General features: G+C 38.1%; 1 long non-coding RNA gene across 2 annotated transcripts in view; it reads left to right on the forward strand.

Annotated features, from left to right (window-relative positions):
• LOC120306030 overlaps positions 1 to 25,436 on the forward strand; it is an 83,701-nt gene extending 58,265 nt beyond the window's left edge. Inside the window, exons 3-4 of one of the 2 annotated variants that reach the window (XR_005556158.1) lie at positions 23,943 to 24,032; positions 24,116 to 25,436. This is a non-coding gene — a long non-coding RNA (uncharacterized LOC120306030). Of the gene's footprint in view, positions 1 to 23,942 lie in introns of both variants that reach the window. The other variant, XR_005556157.1, reaches the window with a different exon arrangement.
• Positions 25,437 to 25,827: the final 391 nt, after the last annotated feature.

The following is a 25,827-nucleotide window of genomic DNA, read 5'->3' on the forward strand; positions in this document are numbered from 1 at the left end:
CTGGCAAAGGAGACACACACTGTCTACCTTTAATGGGTGCCTTTTATGGGGAAGTAGGATAATTATCCCAGCCTCACTGAGGTCTAGGGTCTTGTCATCTCTGCATGAGGGACATCTGGGCATAGTGAGCATGAAAGTGCTGGTGTGCAGCCATCTCTGGTGGCCTGGGCTTGATAAAGCTATTGAAGCCCAGATGCACGGATGCCAGGTGTGCCAACAATCCCGGCCTGAAATGCCTCAGGCCCCTGTACACAGGTGGGAGGAGACACAACCCCCTTGGTCAAGGGTACATTTAGATTATGCTGGGCTCTTCCAGGGGCAATTTTTCCTTATCCTTGTGGATAGCCATTCCAAGTGGCTAGAGATTGTACTTGTCTCCTCCACTACTACTGCTAGGACCATCCAGGTGCTAAGAGGAATCTTTGCAATCCATGGCCTTCCTGATGTCCTTGTATCTGACAATGGTCCTCAATTTACATCTTGTGAGTTCCAGGCTTTCCTTTAGGCCAACTTGATATGGCATGCAATGTCAGCTCCCTTCCAGCCTTCCACCAACGGGCAAGCTGAAAGAATGGTGCGCCCCACCAAAGACTAATGCATGGCAGCTGGCATCACAGGTTAGCAGACTTTCTTCTTGCACACCACACCACACCTTGCACTGCCACTGGGAAGAGCCCAGCTGAACTCCGCTGGGGCTGCCGCCTCATCATGAAGTTAGACATATTGCACCCTGACCGGGTGTCTTCCCAGGTGTCACAGCCATGGGCTCCTTGGAGACTTCAGATGGGCGATCTGGTCTGGGCTAGGAACTATGGTCCTGGACATCTCTGGGTTCCTGCTGTCATCTGTAAGATCTCTGGACTTCTATCATACGAAGTAACCTTGGAAGAGGGCTGCGTCCTGCGGCACCACATCAATCAACTGCGCTGGCGGTTGTCCCCTGTTGATTCCGCCCCTGCCTCCGCTCTCGGGGGGGAAGGGGCCCAGGAACTACATCACACTTCAGGTCAACTTCTGAGACATAATCTCACTGTTCCTGGGAATTGCCACAGGTCGCTAGGGACTTCCCAGGGGAGGAGCAAGGGCATCCTCACGGTTCAGCTATTGCACCGAACAGGGAGTCATGCGTATCTGCAAGAGACTTCTCCTGAGGAGGGTTTGCCATAGAGGCAGCTCCTGACTCTGGCACCTTGGCCACAGGGACTGGAACTATTCGGGCACTCCTGCAATTCCGGTCACGTCCGAGACTGGTCGCGGGCTCGAGGGATTAAGTTCCCTGGAGCCATCCAGGGTAGTTGGGGAATCCTCAGCCATTCAGAGGGTTGGGGAAATTCCTCCGCTCTCATGGAGCCTAGAGAGAGCCCTGGCAACTCTGCCAGCACGCCTCACCAGGGGTCACCTGCAAAAGTTGTTCATAAAAGTCCTGGTCTAGCAAGCCCACCAGACGGGCCAGTAGGCCAGGCGCTCTTAAGTACAAGTCCTGGTCTTCCTAGCCGGACAGGTGAGCTGACAGGCCAGGCACTCTCCCTGACTTTGCATAGGTCACAACGGGCTAAGGCCCCTCCTAAGCATCTAGGTGAATATGTGAGGTTCCTATCAGTACACGGGACCTTACAAGTCTAGGATGAGAAGATGGGACCTATGTGGGTAAGAAGATAGACACATGAAGTCCACATTAAAGGCTGGGTTGTTTAGATAACCCTAGTAGTTATAAGAAGGGTGCCTGCATGTGAGCAGAAATATTATTTCTTTATTATTATTATTATTGTAAAGAAAATGGGAATTGTGTGTGTTCTATCCAGGGGGGAGGGGTGTTGTGTCCTGGGCCTGATGAGGAAATTCAGCAGGCCTAGAAATGTTGCAAAAGGTCCCGGGCAACCTAAAAAGCTGCCCGGGACCAGACGGGCTGGCGCCGGACTACTGCACATGCGCAAAGCATGAAGAAAGAAGGATTATTATTGGCTGGACTGTCTGGGGGTTGGAAAACTATAAAAGGCCTGTTTGCTTGTTGCTTGGAGTGGAGTTAAAGAGAAATAAAGAAGTTTGCTTTACGATGTGTCATGTTTCAATGCCTCGAATCCCGAAAAGACAAAAGATAGTATTCAAGTGGTGCTCCAGTTGCTTTAGGATTGTACCCAAGGAGCTGGTACTACCCTTGCTTTCTCTTGTTACAGTTGTTGTACTTCTACTTGCAAATCTTTGTATTTTTATGTGTTGCTTCACTTCTCCAGGTATTGCAGTATCCACTATTTCATTTTTTTTTTTTTTTTGCCTTTCTTATCGATAGTTGTTAAGTCTGGAAAGTTGTGTGGCACATGTACATATTTGTTTGAATTCTAAAATCCCAGAGCACAATTTTCTATTACTTTCTATTTTGTGATCCCATCAGCTCTTGCTTGCAGGCAAATGATATTTCTTGCAGATTTCCCAATGCACCATTGTTGTTACTTTGTCATTGCTGTTGTTTATAGTGAGTTTGTGTGAACTGCAGCAGTTAACTAGATGGGCCACTGCTTCTTCAGCTTTTTTTCTTTTCTCCCTCCTCTTTTTTTCTTTCTTATTTCTTCTTTCTTTTTCACTAGAGATTGTAGAAGTTTGTTTGTTTATTTATTATTTTTTGTAAAGCATCCTCCAAAGTCACTGAGAGTGAGTGGATGGCCATATAAATTTTCTGAATGAATGAATGAACGAACAAACAAACAAACAAACAAATTTATCTTCCAGAGTTAGAAGTAAAGCTGACTTATAGGGGCTTTTAAACATAAGATCCAGGATGGAAGATTTGCAGGATCTGAGAGCACAGAAGGCATGCCACCTGGATCTCAACAATTGATATGATCGTGTTTATTCAACTAGCTTTTTGTATATTTATTTATATTTGTTCTATTGATTGAGTTTGACACTGCCTGATTTTAAACTGATTTTGGGTGTACTCTTCAATATCTTTATCAATGACTTAGATGAGGGAATTGAAATGGAATTTGCAGATGACACTAAACTGGCAGGAGTAGCCAACACCTCAGAAGACAAGCTCAGACTCCAAAAAGATCTTGACAAACTTGAACAATAGGCCCTATCCAACAAAATGAGTTTCAATGTGGAGAAAAGTAAAGTTTTACATTTAGACTGAAACATATGAACAACAGCTGCAGGACTTGGGTTTGGCTAGTCTAAAGAAGATAAGAAATAGGGGTGACATGATAGCAGTATTCCAGTATTTGAGGGGCTGCCACGAAGAGGGTGGTCAAATTATTCTCCAAAGCACCAGAGGGCAGGATAAGAAACAATTGTTGGAAACTGATCAAAGGAGAAGCAATTTGGAATTAAAGAGAAAATTCCTAACAGTGAGGACAATTAACCAGTGGAACAGCCTGCCTCCAGAAATCGTGGGTGCTCCATCACTGGAGGCTTTTAAGAAGAGACTGGACAGTCACTTGTCTGAGATGGTATAGGATGGTTCTCTGCTTGAGCAGGAGGCTGGACTAGAAGACCTCCAAGATCCCTCCCAGCTATTCTGTTTTAAAATTAATTGGAATGAAGGAATGTCTGGGTTTCTTTTTTCTTTTTTTTTTGAAGGATTGAATAAAATGTTTAATAATATAATACAACTTTTATAAATGTTTGAGAAAGTATAAGGGAAAGAATAGCTTTAAATAGAGAAATGGATGGCATATAAATTTAATAAATAAAAAATAACATATAGGAAAAATAGAATACAGTTTGGCTGTAGCACGTTATGGAAATATGTTATACATAAACACAGATTTAGAATTTAGTAACCAGTGGGAACACAGATATTGGGTCATCAATAGCAATAGCAACAGTAAGAGTAATAGCAACAACACTTAGACTTATATCCCGCCCCACAGTGCTTTATAGCACTCTCTGGGCAGTTTTCAATGTCAGCATATTTCTTCCAACAATCTGGGCCCTCATTTTACCAATCTCGGATGGCAAAGTCAATTTTGCACCTTGTCAGGATTGAACCGTAGACTGTGGGCCGAGTTTGCCTGCAATATTGTATTCTAACCACTGCATCATCAAGGCTCCTATGTCGCAGCTATGACTGTGAGGCCAAGGCAGCAGTATTGTGCATAAAAGAAAAGATGCAGAAGATCATGGGGGCAGGGAGTTGGTTGTGAGAACCTGTTCATTATCCAAGCATAGAAATTGAGGCAATTGCCCCACGACCCTCCAGCTGCTGTTTCTGTAGCCATGAGGTCTACCGCACCATCTTCTTAGTCATAATGTTAAAGCATAGAAAGAATAGTGAAGTCCAAAATTTATTTCTTTGCAGCCTGTAAAGAGGAAAACTAGGGGGAAAAAAACCCTTCAGAAATATTGGTCAAATATAGCAAAGTCAGCATATCCATCATATAAAACCTAAAAAAAATAAGACTTAGAAGCTGGAGAAAGGGAAGAATAGAATAGTGTAACACATAAGAATACAGTTGGAGAGGGGTGTGTAATGCTAGATAAGAATCCAGATTTAGGGTTTACTAACTTGTGGGAACATGGGTATTGTGTCATACAATGCACTTCTAATGTTCAGCTTTGACTGTTGCTTCTGAAGTCAAGCCAACACCATCATGCAAAAAACACAAAACTTTTATAAAAGTTCAGGAAATGGTAAGGGCATCACTGGAATGCTGAAATGCTGATGGGAGAAACATGGAGAGAAGCGAACCATTCATAGTGTAATATTTTGTTGCAAGTATCTCTTATGTCTGTGTCTCGGCCAGTCAGTCTTACAGAAAGGAAAAACAAAACCCTCAAGTTTAAGCTAATTAGAAGACTTTCTATTCGAGATTACATCCCTGAAAACTGATTTTAAATAATATGCTGGATGGGGGTGGGGGACTTATTAGATTTCTGTGTTGAGAAAAGAAAACCTTGCAAGAATTAAGCAATAGAACACACTGCCAAGGGGTATTTTGCAACCCCAAATATCACTGGAGATATTCAAGACAAGACAAGACTAGACATATATATCTATAATGAGTGTTTTAGGAAGAATCCATTCAAGCTACAGGAAATTGATGGACATGACCAATGGGAAGCAAGAGGATGAGCAGTTGCATCAGACTACACACATCTACCTAGTAGAGATGGCTTTGTTCATCCTTGTTTCTTCCTGTTAGCAAATATCTCACTTACTCAATTCCTACATTTCATGTTATAGTTGTATAAGTATCAAGTATCAAGAAGCCCATGCAGATATTGAGAAGATATGCACAGATGGTAGATACATTAATTCACCTAATTGGAGAGCTTTGGCTTTTGGAGACACATTACGCCACCTTGAGAACAACAATGTGTGCGTGTGCTGCAAATATCCAGCAGGCATTGCTACTCTGTTCAGGAACTCCTGCATAGAGACAGTATAGGTTCTTCTGCTTGAGCAGGGGGCTGGACTAGAAGACCTCCAAGGTCCATTCCATATTCTATTCTATTCTATTCTATTCTATTCTATTCTATTCTATTCTATTCTATTCTATTCTATTCTATTCTATTCTCTGAAGAGAAGTGGAGTACAATTTCAATATCTGGAGATATTTTGAAGAACTGCTTTGCTTGGATGGGTTGATGTGTGCAAACTTTTATTCAGAGGTAGATATTTCTGTATTATTTTTATTACATAAAGGTTTTATGCTGACATAACTTTTTTTATAATAAATACATAACTGAAAAGTATTTTTTATTAATTTGTTTATATGTATCCCACCTTTATTATTATTTTCAAAACAACTGAACAGAGCAAACATATCCAACATACATTTCTCCTATTTTCCTCTGTGAGGTGAGTTGGGCTGAGGGAGAAAGCCCAAAGTCACCCAGCTAGAATAGGACTTGAACTCATGGTTGCCTGTTTTCTAGCCTGCTGGAACATCATAACATTATATGTAAAATGTATATGCCATCCATCTCTCCTTCAATGATTCTAATACAAATTTAAATACAATATAAAACATTGAAATATTACAATGACAAATATTAGCATTAAAATTAACCAAGATAGGTAAAGAAGGAAGCAATATAATGTTTTGTATAATGATGCATTGATATCATTCTCATTGCTTATTTATATCTTTCACTAATTTGTTAGCTAAAGTATTGGCTATGTTTCTGGCACAGGAATATTTGAAGGAATTAATGGGCTGTTGAATAGACAATATTATGTTTGGCTTGTCTTTTCTTCTAAAGCATGTTAGCATAATGTGGGAGTATTTCTCAATGAGAAGCAAAACTGAACATTTCAAATGGGTTAAATATTCAAATAGGTTAAAATTGGGATTTCTAGGCCACTCTGATGATTAAAATATTACTCTAGTATAATTAACTAAAATAAAAATAGCTACAAAATAGCTACAAGCTGGGACTGCAGAAATGTAATGTTGTCCAAGAGACTGGAAGTGATCAGTTGAAGAGAAATAGGACTGCAGTTGGAGAGTAGCCATGGTATGGATTAAAACCAGCAAAATTGTTGATAATACACCAGAAAACTGGCAGCTTTTAAAAACAGTACTGGAGAATTATCCTTCAATCCTATGTTCAAAAGACATAATAATCTCTTATTGGAAAATGCAGTAGTATAATATTCAAGGAAAAAAACATACCTTCTTAGCCTTGGGGAAATAAACTTGTTAGATGACTTAGAATGTTTATGTGCAATTTATGTATATGATGAGAGAAGGAACAAGATATTCATCATGGGAAGGAATTAAGAATGATTTAATTATGGTGCTATAAAAGAATGTACAATAAGTGACCATTTCATGTAGAGCTGGAAACCTGAGGTTCTCCAGACTCTTAGCATCTCTCTCCATTGCATATGCTTGCTGGTCTTGCTAGATGTTAAATACAGCAACATCTGGGAGAATACAGATTTTTCAGACTTTCTGATATAACTATATTGCTTCTCCTTGCAATTCATTTATTTAGTTTAATAATGGCATACATGCAAGATTGAAATATTATCCAACAGTGCAATAGCCCCACCACCCTACCTTGAGAAACAGAAAAATAATAAAGACAGTGCCTACAATTGTGTAAGTGAAGCTCTGTCTCTTTTTATGTACATGTGTTTATTTATTTTTTTTACACCCACTTTTGCAGTATGAATGGTTTACAGCGTATCCTGATTCCATTAGAACACTTCTGGAAATTATTTTCAGTATAATGTTTGTTTAAACCAAATAAAAAAGACTCAGTAAACCAAAGTATTTTAGCAAAAAAGATAATTGAGCATTTATTTTGGCTTAACAATCACTAGAATGTAGTATTCTAAATATCTATGTTATGTCGCAAAAGTACAATTTGAAGTTTTATTCATATTAATACAATTCTAATTTAGTAGACACATTATTACTTTTATCAATTTATTATATTTTTATACCTCAACACAACACTTTATAAAATAATCAGCAAAAACAAAGATAATTGATGAAAATATCCACAGCAAATGTAACTAAATTAAAAGAACCAATAATTAAACAAAATTTCCAAACAAGAATATAATATTGTATCAGTAAAAGGTAAAGGAATCCCTGTGGATTTTATTCTGCTAGTTGTTGTTGGCTATAGTGGGCGGTGCTCATCTCCACTTCAAGACTATTGAGCCAGCGCTACTGAAGACATTTCCATGCTCTTGTGGCCAGCATAATATCATGGAGTGCTGTTTCTTTCTCACCAAAGTGGTACCTATTTATCTACTTGCATTTGCATGCTTCTGAACTGCTAGGTTGGCAGGAGCTGGAGCAAGGACAGGAGTTCACCCCATTGTGTAGCACTTGGATCTTGAACTTGGGCTGCCAGATTTCCAGCCAACAAGCCTGGTGTCTTAACCACTGAGCCACTACACCATCCTAATATTGTACTAGTAATGATAAAAAATTGAATAAAACAAATAATAACAAAACCAGATGAAAATAATACCGGTACTTAAATCAACTTTACATTATTCAATCAATTAAAGATAGAACAGATTTGGTCTTCCAAATAATTTTATCTTAGAAGGAATGGAACAAGTCATAATTCCAGGGCAGGATGTTCCACAAGACTAGAGCAGCAGCTGAGAAATAGCATCTTCTAGCTCACGGTCATCTGTAAAGTAAGGGAAGTCAAAATATGAAGATTAATGATAATAATAATAATAATAATAATAATAATAATAATAATAATAATAATAATAATAATAAGTTGGAAGGGACCTTGGAGGTCATCTAGTCCAACTCCCTGCTCAGGCAGGAAACCCTATACCATTTTGGACAAATGGCTGTCCAGTTTCATCTTAAAAACTTCCAGTGTTGGAGCATTCACTGCTTGGTTAATTGTTCTAACTGTCAGGAAGTTTCTCCTTAGTTCTAGGTTGCTTCTCTCTTTGGTTAGTTTCTACCCATTGCTTCTTGTCCTTCCTTCAGGTGCTTTGGAAAATAGCTTGACTCCCTCTTCTTTGTGGCAACCCCTGAGATATTGGAACACTGCTATCATGTCCCCCCTCGTCCTTCTCTTCATTAAACTAGACATACCCAATTCCAGCAACCGTTCCTTATATGTTTTAGCCTCCAGTCCCCTAATCATCTTTGTTGCTCTTCTCTGTACTCTTTCTAGAGTCTCAACATCTTTTTTACATTGTGGTGACCAAAACTGGATGCAGTATTCCAAGTGTGGCTTTACCAAGGCATTGTAAAGTGGTATTAATACTTCACGTGATCTTGATTCTATTCCTCTGTTAATGCAGCCTAGCACTGTGTTGGCTTTTTTGGTAGCTGCAGCACACTGCTGGCTCATATTTAAATGATTGTCCACTAGGACTCCGAGATCCCTCTCACAGTTACTACTATTGAGCAAGGTAACCTCTGTAATATATCTGTACTTTTGGTTTTTCTTGCCTAAATGTAGAACCTTACTTTTTTCACCATTGAATTTCATTTTGTTAGATAGCGCTCAGTATTCAAGTCTGTCCAAATCCTCCTCTATCCTAAGCCTGTCTTCTGGAGTGTTGGCTATTCCTGCCAGCTTGATGTCATCTGCAAATTTGATGATTTCCCCATCTATCCCCTTGTCCAAATCATTGATGAAGATGTTGAAGAGCACTGGGCCTAGAACAGAGCCCTGGGGCACCCCACTACACACTTCCCTCCATGTAGATGCAGTTCCATTGAGGACCACATGCTGAGTACGGCCGGTCAGCCAGCTATGGATCCATCTGGTGGTGATGCTGTCTAACCCACATTTTTCTATCTTATCAAGTAGTAGGTTGTGGTCTGCTTTATCAAATGCCTTACTGAAGTCTAAGTAAATTATATCCACAGCATTCCTCTGATTCACTAATTTTGTCACTTGGTCAAAGAATGCAATAAGATTTGTCTGGCATGATCTGTTTTTGACAAACCCTTGTTGGCTTTTAGTAATGACTTTGTTTGCCTGTAGGTGTTCGCTGATTCATTATTTGATTATCTTTTCCAGAATCTTCCCAGGTATTGAGGTCAGGCTGATAGGTCTGTAATTTCCTGGGTCCTTTTTTTTCCTTTTTTGAAGATGGGAACTACATCAGCTCTTTTCCAGTCCTCTGGTAGCTCCCCAGTGCTCCAGGATCTTTAAAAAATATAGTTTAATGGTTCTGAGATTATATCTGCCAGTTCCTTAAGAACTTTGGGGTGTAATCCATCTGGTCCTGGTGATTTGAACTCGTCTAGGCTGGACAGGTGTTCACTTACCATTTTCTTGCCTATCTTAACTTGTATTTCTATTTTGTTTTTTATGGCACTATTTTTGATAGATTGGTCTGTTTTTTCCCTTTGTGTAAAGACAGATGCGAAAAACGAATTAAACAGTTCTGCTTTCTCCCTGTTGCTTGTCATCTTCTTGCCACTTTCACCCACTAATGGACCAATCATTTCCTTCACTTTTTTCTTATTCTTTACATGTTGAAAGAAGCTTTTTTGTTATTTTTGACTTTGGTTGCAGGCCTTAGTTCATTTTGAGCCTTAGCTTTCCTCACTTTGTCTTTGCAGGCTCGGGCTATTTGCTAATATTCTGACTTAGTTATGTGTCCCTCTTTCCACTTTCTATACTTGTCTTTTTTATCTTTCAGTTGATCAGTGAGTTCTTTATGCAGCCATGCTGGTTTCTTTTGAGAGCTGTTATTTTTCCTCTTTGTTGGTATTGTGCTAGACTGGGCCTTTATTATCACACTTTTCAAAATTTCCCAAGCCTCTTGAGTTGTTTTCCCCTGGAGGATTTTCATCCATGGAATCCTTCCCAAATCCTCTCTAAGTTTATTGAAATTAACTCTCTTGAAGTCCAAGACTCTAGTTTGACTGTGTTTTATTGCTTGTGCTTCCATAATGTTGAATTCCAATATTGCATGATCACTTCCTCCCAAGGTTCCTATGGCTTCAACACCTTCTATCATTTCATCTCTGTTAGTGAGAATTAGGTCCAAAATGGCTAATCCCCTAGTTACCTTCTCTACTTTTTGGGAGACAAAGTTGTCTGCTAGGTTTGTCAGGAATCTGTTTGATCTTCCACTTGGTGCAGAGTTTGTCTCCCAGTTGATATCAGGGTAGTTAAAGTCCCCCATTACTATTGTGATGTGCTTCCTACATACCTTAGTTAGCTGACTAACAAAAAGTTCATCTATTTCCTGTGTTTGGTTGGGTGGCCTATAGTATACACCTATGGCAATGTCATTCCCCTCCCCTTTTATATTGACCCATATGCATTCAGGACAGTTTTCATCATTGTTGTGTTCTATTTCTGTAGAGATGTAGTTATTTCTTATATAAGGAGCAACCCCACCTCCTCTTTTATTTGGTCTGTTTCTTTTAAATAATTTAAATCCCTCTAGCTGTGTGTTCCATTTGTGGGTTTCATCCACTATGTTTCCATTATGGCAACAATATCATATCTGCCCTCATTAACCTGATGATGATGATGATGATGATGATTGATCAATCTAATCTCCCCCCCCATTTTTATGTATATGGCATAAGATACATGTAAAAAGTAAAGATGGGATTCCATTGCATCTTGATAATATTTGCCCCTCTGGAGGTGGTCATGTCGTTGGCCTCCATTTCTCTTTAAGTCACAAATGAGTATAAGCATCCATGTACGTGTTTTTCTATATAAAAATGTAGACAAATGGCTCCTGTGAGCTGCTTTGCAGATGGTATGGAAACTGAAGCATATGTATCATCTGACATTAGAACACAATTGAGGTTGGGTGAATGTGAGAAGGTATTCCAATATAGTTTCTACTTTCCTTCTTAGGAGACTTACCTATTCACTCCCCCAATTCTTAAGGATATGTCATTGTGATTCTAATTTCTTTAATGTTTATCTCACCACATTTTGCATAATCAAATGTTTTCTTTTACTGGAGCTACAGAACCTCAAGGTCATGTTGGCTCTGCTGGAGGATCTGCAGAGGAAGCGAGTCCAATCACTATTATTTTTTCAGAAAAGAGAAAAAGGGAGGTAAAAAAAATAGGAAAGGAATTGTATAAATAATTAATAATTATTTAATAATTTGCCTTTTCATATTGACTATTCTACTTCTACCAAACAATTCGAATTTACTACTACACTTGAGTTACTATGACAGCAAAATTTAAAATAAGATTTTCTTTTCCAGACATTTTCATGCTTTCCTTTATAAAATGCCTTTCCTTCATTTTGGGACTGTGGGAATGGTTAGGTGCTCTGCATCTGTTTTTACTTAATTCATGTTCCTTCTAAAATTGTTGTTTTAGACCGAGGCATAGAAAGACTATTGGATGAAGGTACTATTTCTTACCAAGAGTACAATGGGATGAGGTGGTATGTATGTATGTATATATATTTATAACAACAGTCACTGGGAGCTATTACTGCTGCTGCTACTGGAGGCACTGTTCTGTTACAAAAACCTTACTCTTTGTGCCATAATCTGTACATGAAAAGTAGAGAGCTATTTTTTAAAATAATTTTTTATTTTTCCAAACTCTCCCCCATACATATACCGTGATATTTATCAGATGTTAACATACATTCTTTTTTACATTCATATATAAGATACTTTTAATAAAATGAAATAAATACATATACATGACTTTTGGTGTTGCTCGCCCATTTCCCCTTTCACTGCATCCACACTCCTTCTTCTCTACCTTCTTTCTCCCTTTCTTCTCTTCCCTACCTCCCTCTTCTTCCTCTCCTCTTCTCTTTCCTTCACCACTCTCCTTCCCTTTCTCCCCAGTTTTCCTCTTCTCCTCCAACCTTCTAGAGCTAGATATAGATCTGAGATCTATATCAATATGTTGGAATCTTCCATTGGTAACAAATGTGAAATGCAATATCAAAATGAGTCAGTTAATCTCCAATAAATTTGCCATAAATTCTTCTATTTTACTTATTACCTCATTGGCATCTTTGAAACAGCTTAACAAAAGTTTGCTTTGCTGGACCTTTTAAGATTAGTTAACATTTTTATTAACATTGTCAGACTTCTCTATTGGTACTTCTCAATTATTTTTCTTTGTCCTATTCTCATCATATGCTAAATAAATAATAATTGGCATAATGGTATTCATCTTACTGATTTGTAGTCAGTTTTCATTTTACACATGAAGAACTGAGGCCACGTAATAGGAACAAAACTCTTATATTTCATGTCCTTCTGTCCATTTTATTTTGACTTGGAGATGGTATATCTGGATGTCAAAAACATGTCCTTTGGGTCTTGATTTGAAACAAAATTCTCTTTCAATTGTACTAACAGCCCTTTCAAGCAATTAACAGCTACCTTTTGAAATTGAGGAAAAGTGTAATCTTCATTTTTTTATCTCATTCAGGAGTTCCATTAATGCAATGATAATATAGAAACAATGTTCCACAGAAGACAGCTTAAGAAACATTAATTTATAGAGCAGGTTTTTCTATCCTTGTGTTTTGCAGGTGTGTTGTATTTCCTTTCTCACCATTCTGGATACTGAAGCCTGGCATACTTAATTGACAAAAATAGGGAAGAATGATGCTGGCAATTATACAGAAACTTCTTCAGAAGTGGTGAGGTCTTTGTATTTCAATTAACCATCTCAGGCAATAGGGAACCTTCAAACACCAGATCCAAGCTCTGTGGAGAGGAACAATGATAAACAACAAGAACCACAAAGAATCTGATATATTGTCCTCATCTGCAGCTTCTTCTTGATGGACTTAGATTCTACAATCTCTTTAAATTGCAACAAACCAGTAGGCTGAAATGTCCACCTCCCAATTTGGGATCTGGATTTGACTTCTGCTTCAGGTCCGATTCTACCTCCAATACTAATAAAAGGATGAGTCAGGAGTTCCTTAGAAATAGAAGGAATATGAAAACATTCTACTTTCACTTTTTATAATTTGATGGTTCAAATCTCCACTCAGTGCATCAAAAGCTGGCCTTGGTCCAGTGTCCTCTCCCATGTTCTGTAATTTGGTCAATGGAAGGCTATTTTTCTTGATAATGCAAACAAGCATGTTAAGATTGTTTATGTGGGCCTCATATTTGCTGTTGATAAATGTTGCAGCAGAATTGTAATGAATGCTTTTGTTCTTATTTTTTGCAATGTACTACCAAATCTGAAAAAAAGACACAATTTAAAAAACTATTAAAATGTTAAGCACCTTTTAAGTTAAAAGGTAAACTTAGAGAAATCCTACATAGGTTTGGGCAAATGGGGCAAAACTCACTTAACAAATACAATATAAATTTTGGGCTCAATTTGATCATAAGTTGAGGACTACCTGTTTAGTCCTCAACATGCTGGTCCAAAGGCCAAAGTTTGCCCTAATCACTCATATTGTTGCAGGTACATGAATGATAGATCTTTTCTCCTAAACCTGGTTCTTTTGAGATATGTTCTCAGCCTGGAATTGGAGTTATAATCTCTAAAGGCATGGAACACACTAGGTTGGAGGAAATGTAATCTGCATCAATTGAAGACTATAATATCTATGACAACAGATGGCATGTTACGTAATAGTAGGAATGGCAATAGTAAGATATCAGGAAGATACAAGCAGAAGAAGCTATTACTTTTTCTATTTTAGTTGTGAGTTTCTTGGAAATATTTGATTGGCTGCTGCAAAGAAAGAGTGGGACGAACTAGATGGACTTTTTATATGAACCAGTTTAGCTCTTCTTATGCTTTTACATTAATAAAGCAAAGTTTTGCAGAAATTGTAGACCAATACAATTTCAAGCAAAGCTTAACAGTTGTTAAATGACAACAAAACAATTAGAAACCCAATAACATATATGGTGGATTTCTGTAATGTTAAGTTGCTTGAAGAAAACTCTACCCTTCCTGCTTGGTAAAACTCCTGAAGATCTCCCTGTCTGTCTGTTTGACAGTGTCCCTTCCCAGCCACCTACGTATTTATATTCTTGGTGGAAATCCAGAGTATGCCTATAAAAGAGCATGAAAACTTGCTGCAACTTAATTATTAACTGGAAAGCTATGTGTCTTCATTGCTTGTTTCATGCTTGTTCTGCTTCAGGGCAGCTTTGCTAGTAAATACAGTAATTGTTAACCAGGACAGGAAGAAAAGTAGAGGAAAGGAGGAAAGTTTATACTTGAAAATCTTATTGCGAATCTTCTTGTTTGGGTGTCCTGATTTCATTATAAATAAGTATCTGGGAAGGTAGTGCTGTTATTACTGCGTCTGGATTCAGCTCATTAGTTGGCATTCTTGCTGGGAGAAAAATTATTTTATATGTGCATAATTAAGAAATTGAAACCAGTAACTGCAAAAGCAAAAGCAAAAAAAAAAAAAAAAAAAGCCATTGCCTAAAGTTTGATAGTTTGCTTACTTAAAATAACTTTTTTTTGGTGCCTTTGAGTCATTGTTGACTCCTGGCAACTGCTTGGAATAATCCCTGCAGTTTTCTTGCCAAATTTTTTCAAAGGTGTTTTGTCATTTGCCCTCTTCCGTGGGCTGAGAGAGAGTAACTGACCCTGGAACATTGTTTCCCTAAAAGCAGAGGCTGAGCATGCATCATGAAATCGTAAGTGCTGCCGCCTTTCATATTTAATGGGTAAAATTCACATTTTATTTGTTCATTAGTTACAGGATATCCCCATAATATTTATGTGGATTCAGTTTTATCTCATGTTTTTTGTTCTTTGTTCTTCTGCTTTCTATAGAAAGTCTCCTTCAGGTTCTGGTTGACTCCTGTTGATTTCATGGACATGTCCAGGTATCTTTCTGGGTGACAGTTGGAAGGACTCTGCAACTGCTTTTTTCTGGAGTGTTCTTTGGCTTTTCTTGTCTAGCCTACAGCTTTACCTTTCAGTCTCCCATCCAAATTCTAACCAAGTCTAATCCTGCTTATCTCCCAAACCCAAACAAACAAAATTAGCCAGGTACTGCCACCTACTGAGACCTCTTTCTGTTTTATCATAACCAACATTTTGGATTTCCTTGTCTCTTAATCTTTCTTCTGTTTTTTATAATATTTTGTTGGACAAAGAGTCTGAAGAATTCAAGTGCTTGTGCACTCTTGGGCTATTTTAGTTGGCTCTAAACAAAGTCACACTCTAGTAGGTATGTTTGATTTGTGGATTTAGTAATTGATCTGTGCTGTAATAAGTTAACTCTGCTACAGGTCTCAGCTCAGTAACTGGTTGCTAGTTTGGGGAGTCTGTGATTTTAAAACACATATTTGTAAAGTATGTTTTTTAATGATTAATTCTGGAACACCACTTTCTCATCCTAAAAAAAGAAAATGAAACAACCTCCTGTTTACTTTAATTTTCTCTTGAGCTTATTACAAGCTCTAAGCAGGTAGGAATTTAAAAAAAAAAATCAAACCTGTTTCCTGAGCCATGGACAAGACAGAACTAAAATAAAAACTGGGATTGTCTGAAAGAGAAAAATAATCTAAGGTGCTTTTGTCTTCTAAATCCTTTCAGGAGATCCCTTGTTTTCTCAGGGTACTTCCAAGGGCTAATTTGCCAAAGTGTTCAGAAGGAATTAACTGTAGGAAAGAAAGAAACATCACTTAGAATTGTGGATGTTTGCTGCCAAGAGGGGAGAAGAAATAAAGCTAATCAGGAACTGGAGAAGGTGATCCAGTTAAATAATAAGTTTTCTTCCACAGGAAGTCTGTCTGGTAAGACGTCACCACAATGGACAATGCTTGGTAGAGAAATTCTGATGAAAACAGAATGAAATCGTGGTATCATTCAACTTTACCCTCACTGACCTGCCAAGAAACAAAAAAGTATTTTCCATGATTTATTCTTCCCATGAATTCTTCCTTGGTGCACATTGAAGAGAATCCTCCTAGTGGTTATTTATTTATTTATTTAGCTTCCCATCTCACACAGGTTATTTTATGCAGCTTACAAGTTAAAATACAAAATATAACCCCTATCATACAAGCATCGAAACATTAAATAATATCAGGTGATTGCAGGAAGAAGCTTAACAGTTAGGCCAAGGTATCCCATCTGTACAAGGACTCATCTGAAAGGGTTACTTTTTAAAGTTTGGAACCCTGCAAAAACAGGATCACTGTTATTATTTTTAGAACACAGAAGAATTCTGTGGCTTTCACAAGGCAAGGATTGGTGGGAAATTAGGTTTAAACCTTAGCCAACTAAGAAATACATTGGGCCTGATTCTGATAGCTTAATCTAAGCTACTCAGCTCAGTGTAGATAAATTATTGAGGGTCATGTGCACTATTTTGAATTATTGGAGAAATGTTGGCATATAATTGCAATAAGTACAACTAAATCAACCGCACTCTCAGTTCAAAACGCTTGGTAAGTGGAAACCACTAGCTGTGGGTCAACTGGTATATGATTTGATTCTGGTGAAATTGTAATAATTCATGTAATCCATTTGTTATGACTGTGCATTTGACATGGCTTACAAGATGTTAACTTTTGGCAGGTAGTTGTTTCCTCCTCCTCCTCCTGAATTTAATTTAGTGATTAACAGAATAACAGAATTGGAAGGTACTGTTGAAGGAAAAGTCTTCATCATGGTTCAGTCCAAGCTGGGAATAAACAACATGGCAACTTCTTTAGAAAGAAGGTTGTAGTTTATTGAAGAGGAGAGCCAGACAGAAAGATGGTTCTGGAAGAAAAAGAGCGAGCACATGCAGGGAGTGGGTTTTTATACCTTCTTGAGCCTTTTGTTTGGAGTTATTCCTGTGGCATGAACTTTGACCTGAGTCTAAGTGTGCCTTTCTGGTATTCTGATGGTGGTGGGTTAATCCTATTATGTCCTGAATGTCAATCCTGCTTCCCTGAGGCTGTGGCTGATGACTCTCAAAGTTTGGGTGTGAGGGATTATTGATTCTAGGGATTTAATAATCCCAGTTTCCTGACTCCAGTCTTTCTGACAAGATTATCACATCTGCAATTCTACAGACTTGGTTTCTGTTTGGGACAGAGACTTCTGAGTACCTTGCAGGTCTTCTAGTCCAACCCCCTGCTCAAGCAAGAGATCCTATACCATTTCAGAAAAATGGCTGCCCAGTCTTTTTCTAAAAGCTCCAGTGATAAAGCATCCACAACTTCTGAAGGTAAGCCATTCCATTGATTAATCATTCTGGCCATTAGGAAATTTCTCCTTAGTTCTAGCCTTCTGATGCTTTGGAAAATAAGTTGACCTCCTCATCTTTGTGCAGCCCTTTAAATATTGGAACACTGCAATCATGTCACCACAAATCCTTCTTTTTACTAGATTAGACATGCCCAATTCCTGCAATAATTATTCATATGTTTTAGCCTCCAATCCCCTATTCATCTGCTGTTCTCTACACTCTTTCCAGAGTCTCAATATCATTTTTATATTGTGGTGACCAAAACTGGATGTAATATTTCAAGTGTGGTCTTACCAAAGCCTTATAAAGCAGCACTAATACTTCATGTGAACTTGATTCTAGCCCTCTCTTAAAAGTCTAAGATTGCATTGGCTTTTTTAGTGCTGCAGCCACACTGCTAGCTAATATTTAATTGAATGTCCACTAGGATTCCAATATCATTCTCCCAGTTACTACTATTGAGCCTGGTATCATCTATACTATACCTGTGCATTTACATGTACATGTGCCTATAAATTACATGGATATATCCATGTAGAGTTTTTTTTTTTTAAATGAAAGTGGTTGCCTTTCCCTATGATTTTTATTTGGGGATTTTGATTTTCTGCTTTTCTGTGTAACCCTGTGATTTCTTAACTGGGTCCCTTCTATGTTTTGCCAGTCAGATTCTTCTTTTTTGTCTTTTGGTGATCTGTCAAGGGTAGCTAGACACAGCAAGATCAGCCATAAACCATGCTGCTGCTGTTGTCTTCACAGTATAGTTACAAAATGTACATAACTTAAACACTATAAACACATAAGCAATGTCCCTCCAAGTCAGGGAGGCAAATGTGCAAAGAACTGTTATTTGAAATGCAGCATCTCTAGCTTGCATTTTATTTATTTCTCTGGGATAATTTTTATAGCAATGTGGAAAATTTCATTCTTCTTTACATTGCACTGCTTTCCACTCTAATGTGAAAAAAGAGAAAACTTGAACTTATAATAAAAGATCAGACAGTCTTTCAATATATCACCGGCAGTCAATGGCAGAGATGATAACCTATATTCCCTATACTTTTAAATAGTTTCTTCTCTTCCAAGCCTACAATTCTTTTTAGGCTCTTGGATTCAGTCAATTAGAGATACAGCTTTTTATAACCACTCTATTCACACACCCTTCTTTTTTTTATATTAAAGCTTCATGTTCATCCCAACCAATCCACAGTTCAATTTTTCATGTAGAGAACATCTCTAGGGCAACACATTGTAGACCAGGGACTCTGAAAACTTCAGCCTGACTCCGTTCTGGTAATTAACACGATAGATTTGCTGGCCACAATAGCATCCATTTCTAGTCCAGTTATGTTTTACAGCTGCTAAGCGACAGCAAAAGAAGTTCTGCTGTCAACTGAATGATAGCAAAACACAATATAATATTTGGTCTGTAGGGATGAGATAGTTTTAAATGTTGCGTCATTTGGCAGGGGTTAAAAACAGGTGGTTGGTTTTCTCAAAATGGGAACATATAGTTTTGGACATTAGATGTCAACCCTAGCTAGAAAGAATTATTAATGACAGAAAAAAACCCACTGTCAGTAAACCATTGCTTCTAATACCTGATTTGCAGTATAACCAAAAATTAGCCATTCCAAGTCCTGAATGTCTAGGATTTGCCTATTTTATTAGGTCAACAATCATAGTTTAATCTTCCAAAATTAATAGCTCTAATATTTAGCTTCTTTGCAAGATTTATTTCCAAGCCTTATTAAAGAATAAGTTTGAGCCACTTGCTGATTTCTTCTCTGAATGATTAACAACTCTATTTTAAAGGTTGCAGGATTATGCATGGTGGGTCCCAGAAAGTTTTTATTATCTCAGGGGATTGAGTGGTTTGATTTCTTGATTTCTTCAATTTCTTCCCACTTCTATCTATCAGTTCTCAGTGGAATGCAGTCAGTCGTTTGAATTTAAATATCCACGATGCAATAAATCAAAGTAAACAGCCAAAGGTTAAACATGTCAAACTTATACCCAAAAATATAAGTTTTAACAAGAGCTAATAACAATGATAAGAAATAAGTAACAAGATGTTCATATTTGGACATCAAAAGCTCACTTGAATAGATCAGTTTTTAATCATGTCCTATAACCTAATAAGATTGGGGCTATTTGAATTTTACACAGGAGTGTGTCTTTATGTCACAAACTGAGGAATTACTAACAGGTTCTCCTGAGAACTTTGCCATGGGTAGGTGGAAGAGATAATTGTAGAAGGACTGGTAGAACCTGCTAACCATTAGTTAAGAATATTCCTGTGCATAAGCATGAATGGCAATAAATCAATTTATTTGAACATTTATGTTGGACCTGACCTTAATATTTTCAACTAATGGTTAGCACCTGCTTGGAATTAGATAAAAATCAAAAAGTGGTAGTCCATAGATGGACCTGTGTGCATTGAAGGGCTAAAGCTCCAGTGCATCCAGAGTCTTTCAAATTCTTCTGGTTGTCTCCCTCAAGCTAGTACTGAATCCAGAAGTGATCCATTGCCCTGGATTTCAGTGGAGAGGAAAGAAAAACAAGTCAGTGACAGAATTGCTGTGGACAAGGGGAAAAAAAACCCACAATCTCTCCCCCATCTCATTTTTGCCCAGCAGAATTTTAGAAACTTGAAATCTTGGCCTATGGAATATACTGACCAAGTTGGTAGATTTGCCATTGATAACAAGATACCCTGAAGACAATTGTCCATTCTCCTTAAAGTAGTAAGCTGTGACAGTTCTAAATAAATCCACTCATCAATAAATATTCTTGTCTTCAGCTTAATCAGCAAGCAGACTGGTTCTATTTGCAAGGATTTTGGTCAAGACAGACTCTACATGAGTCTGAAAACACCTTTCTGTCAGAGTATATTGTGGCAAACATTTATTTAAGGAAAGGACTCCTCCATCTCCATGGTCTCAGGAGTGAAAGTAACTAATCCAGACATTTATTTCAGTAGTTGGTAGAGGATGCGAGAAATGAGTCTATCAATTCTTGATAGTTTTCAGATTCTTGGCCAGTTTATATACAGATCTAACAGAATAACAGAGTTGGAAGGGACATTGAAGGTCTTCTAGTCCAACCTCCTGCTCAAATAGGAAACTCTATACCATTTCAGACAAATGGTGTTGGAGATTTTTAAGAATTTATCTGTACAAAATGATTCTTTTTTCTCTCTGCAATGCTCCGTTTATTTTTCTGACCACCATGTACTCTTTTCAAAGTCAATTTCCTTTGCAACCAGTCCATTGGTTCTAGAATTTGAGGCTGACAGGACACCAGAATCCACCCAAAATTTGCTTCCTAATCAATAGAAGAAATTTTAAAAGAATAATAGGAAAAGTCTTCTAATCCAACCCCTAGTTCAGGTCAGGAATTTCAGACCAACATTTCAGACCAATAACTATTTTTTTTCCCTTTCTTTTGTTCAATTGTGTTCAATTCTTGGAGGCTAGGTGGACAAGTCACTGAAGCTTTCTTGGCAAGTTTACCAAGTGGTTTGCCATTGTCTCCTTCCTAGGTCTAAGAAAAAATAACTAGCCCAAGATCACCCAGTTGGCTTTGTCACAAAAGTGGGAATAGAACTCACAGTCTGACAATTTCTAGTCTGATGCCTCAACCGCTGCATCAAACTGGCTTTCATAAAAAATGTCTAAACTTTTAAATCTGAAATTGCTTCCCTGTAATGACATTTAAATATTTGAAGACTTCTAGCATGTCTCCCTTTAGCCTTCTCTTTTTAGGATAAACTTACCCAACTCGTTAACCATACCATTGTATTTAACCAACTAAAGCACGATAAATAACTTTATCTCAATTAACTTAATTAACCTTTTGTTAAGGTTATCTGCTAAGATAACCTTAACAAAAGGATTGTGATGCAATCAGTTCTTTCCTAACACTGCTTATTTTATTTTTTTTGTATTAGGACTTCCAACTTTTGGAGCATGGATCCAGGACACCACCCAAAATCTAACTCAGGGATGTAAACTCAATTTCATTGAGGGGTGCATCAGCATTGCAATTGCCCTTGGGGGGCTGGGTGGGTGCGGCCTAATGGGTGAGTGTGGATGGAGTGGGTGTGGCCTATTGGGTTGGCATGGCTAGCTCTACATCATTTGTGTCAAGGGTGCCTGTGGGGGCAGGAGTGAGACAGATCTGAGGGTCTCTGGCAGAAAGGGGTGGGACCAGGGCAGAGTCCATCAAGCCGGATAGGTGAAGTAGGCTGGCCACTTCCAGGCAATGGTGCATTTCTTCATTCCTCAAAAAGGGTGACACCTCCCCAGCATGCACCCAGGGGGTGGGGACTATGCAGCAGGGGCTGGTTCCTCGCTGTTTCCAGATGGTCTTGTGGAGCTAAGACTGAATGCGTTTCAGCATAGACGGCAACCACAAAATTGTACATTGGCTCCTGGCCAGCTGGGCCAGGGCCAAGGCAGCGGGGGCTGTTCCCTCACTGTTTCCAGGATGGCTTCACAGGCCACATCTGGCCCCTGGGCCTTGTGTTTGACATGTCTGATTTAACTTGAAAGAAGTATAAAGTATCTTCTGGCATTCTATAAAAATGTTTATGGAGATTCTTAATCATCCAGGTCATGGTTGTCCCAAAGGTGTTTTTCAAAAGGCAGTCCCAAGAAGATTCCAAACCCTTTTGCACTCTGATTCAGGTGACCTTTAGAATACAGATTCTCAAGGTCCCAAGGGGCATCAATGACCTTGTTTTTTCAGAGTGCTAACAGAGAATTAAAGAACTATTTCTTGGATGAGAAGTAAAATGTTTTCAAGGAAAACAAAATATCCAGTTGCCTTTTGAAAAACACCTTTGGGACATTTTATAAAAAAAACTGAGATAACAGTAGTTGTTTTCTTGTTTCCTCCATCAAAAGTTTTGACATGTTATATAAGAGACAGAAGAGTAACAGGGTAAAGCAGGGAGTGGCAAAGGTTATTCGTTTCTCCAACAAGAATTTCCATCAACTTGGTTTTAAAAAGAGACATCACTTACTATTAGAGATGGAATCTCAAATGCTATGCTGGAAGTGGTTATGGATCACTGGAGATCTTCCAGATGAAGGCAACTCCTAATCACATGACATCATTACAAGGGGATTACAATGCTGTTTTTTTTTTAATCCCTCTGTAAGCAGCACTATTTCTTTGAATGGGGAAGTCAAGAAAGTGCATTTTTTTCCAAGGTCAGTCCAAACTGGATCTTTAAACAAACAACAAACAAAGGAACAACAGCAGAAGACTTAAGCTTGCCTATAATTAGCTAGTGCCTGGACACTATATTCAGCAAGAAAGAAGTTTAGTTGGTCAAAATGTTACCCACTAGAGGTAATCCTTGATTTATGACTATAATTAAGCCCACAATTTAGGTTATAAGTTATCAGGATCATAAAGTGGGTCTAAACTTTGACCAATGGATAGAAATTACCCCTTGTATATTTTATGCAAGCTGGCCACCTCTTTTGTCCTTTTTTAATGATACATTTCTTCTTCTTCAGTGTCATATAAATAGCAACTTTCCAACTTAGTTTGCACTTTTTTTTTAGCTAAGATTTGCTTAATATTGTTTATGAAATAAATTACTATTGGCTGGCTTCACAAAACATGCTAAGCCATAAATACTGTTTAGAAAGCACAATAATGAGGTTCATGCAAAACATACTAAGCCAAAATGTATTTTCCAAAGTACCAGAAGGCAAGACAAGAAATGATGGATGGAAACTAATCAAGGAGAGAAGCAACCTGGAATTAAGGATAAATTTTCTAATAATGATGACAGTTAACAAGTGGAACGGTTTGGCCTTAAAAGTTTTGGATGCTCCATCACTGGAGGCTTTTAAGAAGAGAGTAGACAGCCACTTGTCTGGAATGGTATGAGTTTGCTGCTTGAGCAGGGTTGGACTAGAAGACCTTCAAGGTCCCCTCCAACTCTGTTATTCTGTATTCTGTGATTTGTTTCATGTTGGTGTAGAATATTGCATGGTCCCATCTACCCCATACAGCTCAGAGGGAACCACATTCTCTTGACACACTCTTCATTTTGCTTCCAGATAAGCAATGTTCTAGCTGTTTGCTAATTGGAATAATACTTTGCCTAAATGAGTGACAGATTTTTGTTTAGGGAGGAGGAGAAGAATCCCTTTTTCCTCCTCCTCCTCCTCCTCCTCCTCCTCCTCCTCCTCCTCCTCCTCCTCCTCCTCCTCCTCCTCCTCCTCCTCCTCCTCCTCCTCCTCCAGAGTTTTAAATCAATAATAGATTGGTTTGGCACTATTCAGATTTCAGAGAAACAGCTATTTTTCATTCTGTGTTTTTGTTTTCAGGTTCAAAACAGACAAACTGCTGAGAAGGAAAATTTGGGGGTAGCCTTGGAGTTAAGAAACAAGCATTTCCACTTAATTTTCCATCAGAAGGTATCATGGAAAAGCCAAGCTTCTTTCACAATTCTTATGTAAATATCTCACTGCTAATATTTCTTATGCTGTTGTCATTTCAGGGCCAGCACTGATGATATATATGAGACAGATGAACAGAAGGACGGATAAAAATAAGGGGATGGAAATAAAACTTTGGTCTTGAAAACAGTAAGAGTGATGGACGTGAGGGGTGAGGGAAAGGAAGATGGATAATAGTTTGTGCTTTTATCCCAAAGGTTAATGTGGAGTCTTGAAAAATAATTAAACATGTTTGAGGGATTGTGTATATAATCTCTGAGGGACCTTAAACTATGAGAGTGTGATAACTCAGCTGATGGCCAGGAAAAAAAATGGGTTCATACCAAGTGGAAACAACTTCTTTTATATTTTTATTGTTGAAAAACGTATTTTGGCTAGCCCTCTTCCAAGAATTCTGAACTTGGGTTACATTTCACTCTCAATTTGGATTGGATTTTCTAAAACGGTATGCAAGACAGCTGTCTGGGAATTCAATAAAGCTTGGCTTTCCAGTCCATCTAAATGTACAGTCTGAGGCTTAAGGAAAAATGATGTGGAAAAGTTTATGTATCAAATTTGACACCAAAGGTGAAAGCAGCATTGTATGTCTTGGCGGATCGATAAAATAATAATTTTCCTATTATCATCAGCCCAAATGAAGACTTTTTCATGGAAAGCTGTTTTTTTGATCTTTTTGTTTAGGGTTGAAATATGTCTGGCCAAAGTCACCCAGCCATACAAAAATAGGAAAGAAAAACAAAGATATAAAAGGGTAGAAAGGGGGAAAGGACCACTATAAATTCAAATAAAAATCATGCCAGATTTTAAATAGAACATTTAATCATGATCACACTGAGTAGTAGTAATCAGTTCTTTCATTATATCAATAAAGAGCGAATCCATAATCAGAGAGTGAACACCTATTATAAAATTGCATATTTTTTACCATTTAAGAGAATTGTTGAATGCACCACATGTATGATAAATCATCAGAACTTTCATATGGCTCTTTCTAAAACCCTACTAATGAACATGTATATTAAAATAAAAAAGGATGATATACATCAGTGTTTCCCAAACTTGACAATTTTAAGGCATGTGGACTTCAACTCCCAGAATTCCACAGCCAGACTAGCTGAAACTATACTTCTGGGAGTTGAAGTCCTCATGCCTTAAAATTGTCAAGTTTGGGAAACACTGATATACATGAATGTCCCGTATTTTTACTTTTCCAGAATCACTTTGACTGCCAGGCCTCCAATAAGCATAAAAAAATCTTTTGCTAAATCAGTATTCCAATATCTCAGGGGCTGCCATAAAGAAGAGGGAATCAAGCTATTTTCCAAAGCACCTGAAGGCAGGACAAGAAGCAACGGGTGGAAACTAATCAAGGAGAGAAGCAACCTAGAACTAAGGAGAAACTTCCTGACAGTGAGAACAATTAATCAGTGGAACAGCCTGCCTCCAGAAGCAGTAAATGCTCAAACACTGGAAGTTTTTAAGAAGAGACTGGACAGCCATTTGTCCGAAATGGTGTAGGGTTTCCTGCCTGAGCAGGGGGTTGGACTAGATGACCTCCAAGGTCCCTTCCAACTTTACTACTATTACTATTACTATTACTACTACTACTACTACTAGTAGTTTGAAATGGTGTAGGGTTTCCTGCCTGAGTAGGGGGTTGGACCAGATGACCTCCAAGGTCCCTTCCAACTATTATTATTGTTATTGTGATTCATCAAAAGAAATATACAAATATTTGTCAAGACTCTTAGTC

The sequence above is a fragment of the Crotalus tigris genome, unplaced genomic scaffold (assembly GCF_016545835.1).
Source record: "Crotalus tigris isolate CLP2741 ecotype Arizona unplaced genomic scaffold, ASM1654583v1 scf7180000017710.2780689, whole genome shotgun sequence".
NCBI lineage: Eukaryota > Metazoa > Chordata > Lepidosauria > Squamata > Viperidae > Crotalus > Crotalus tigris.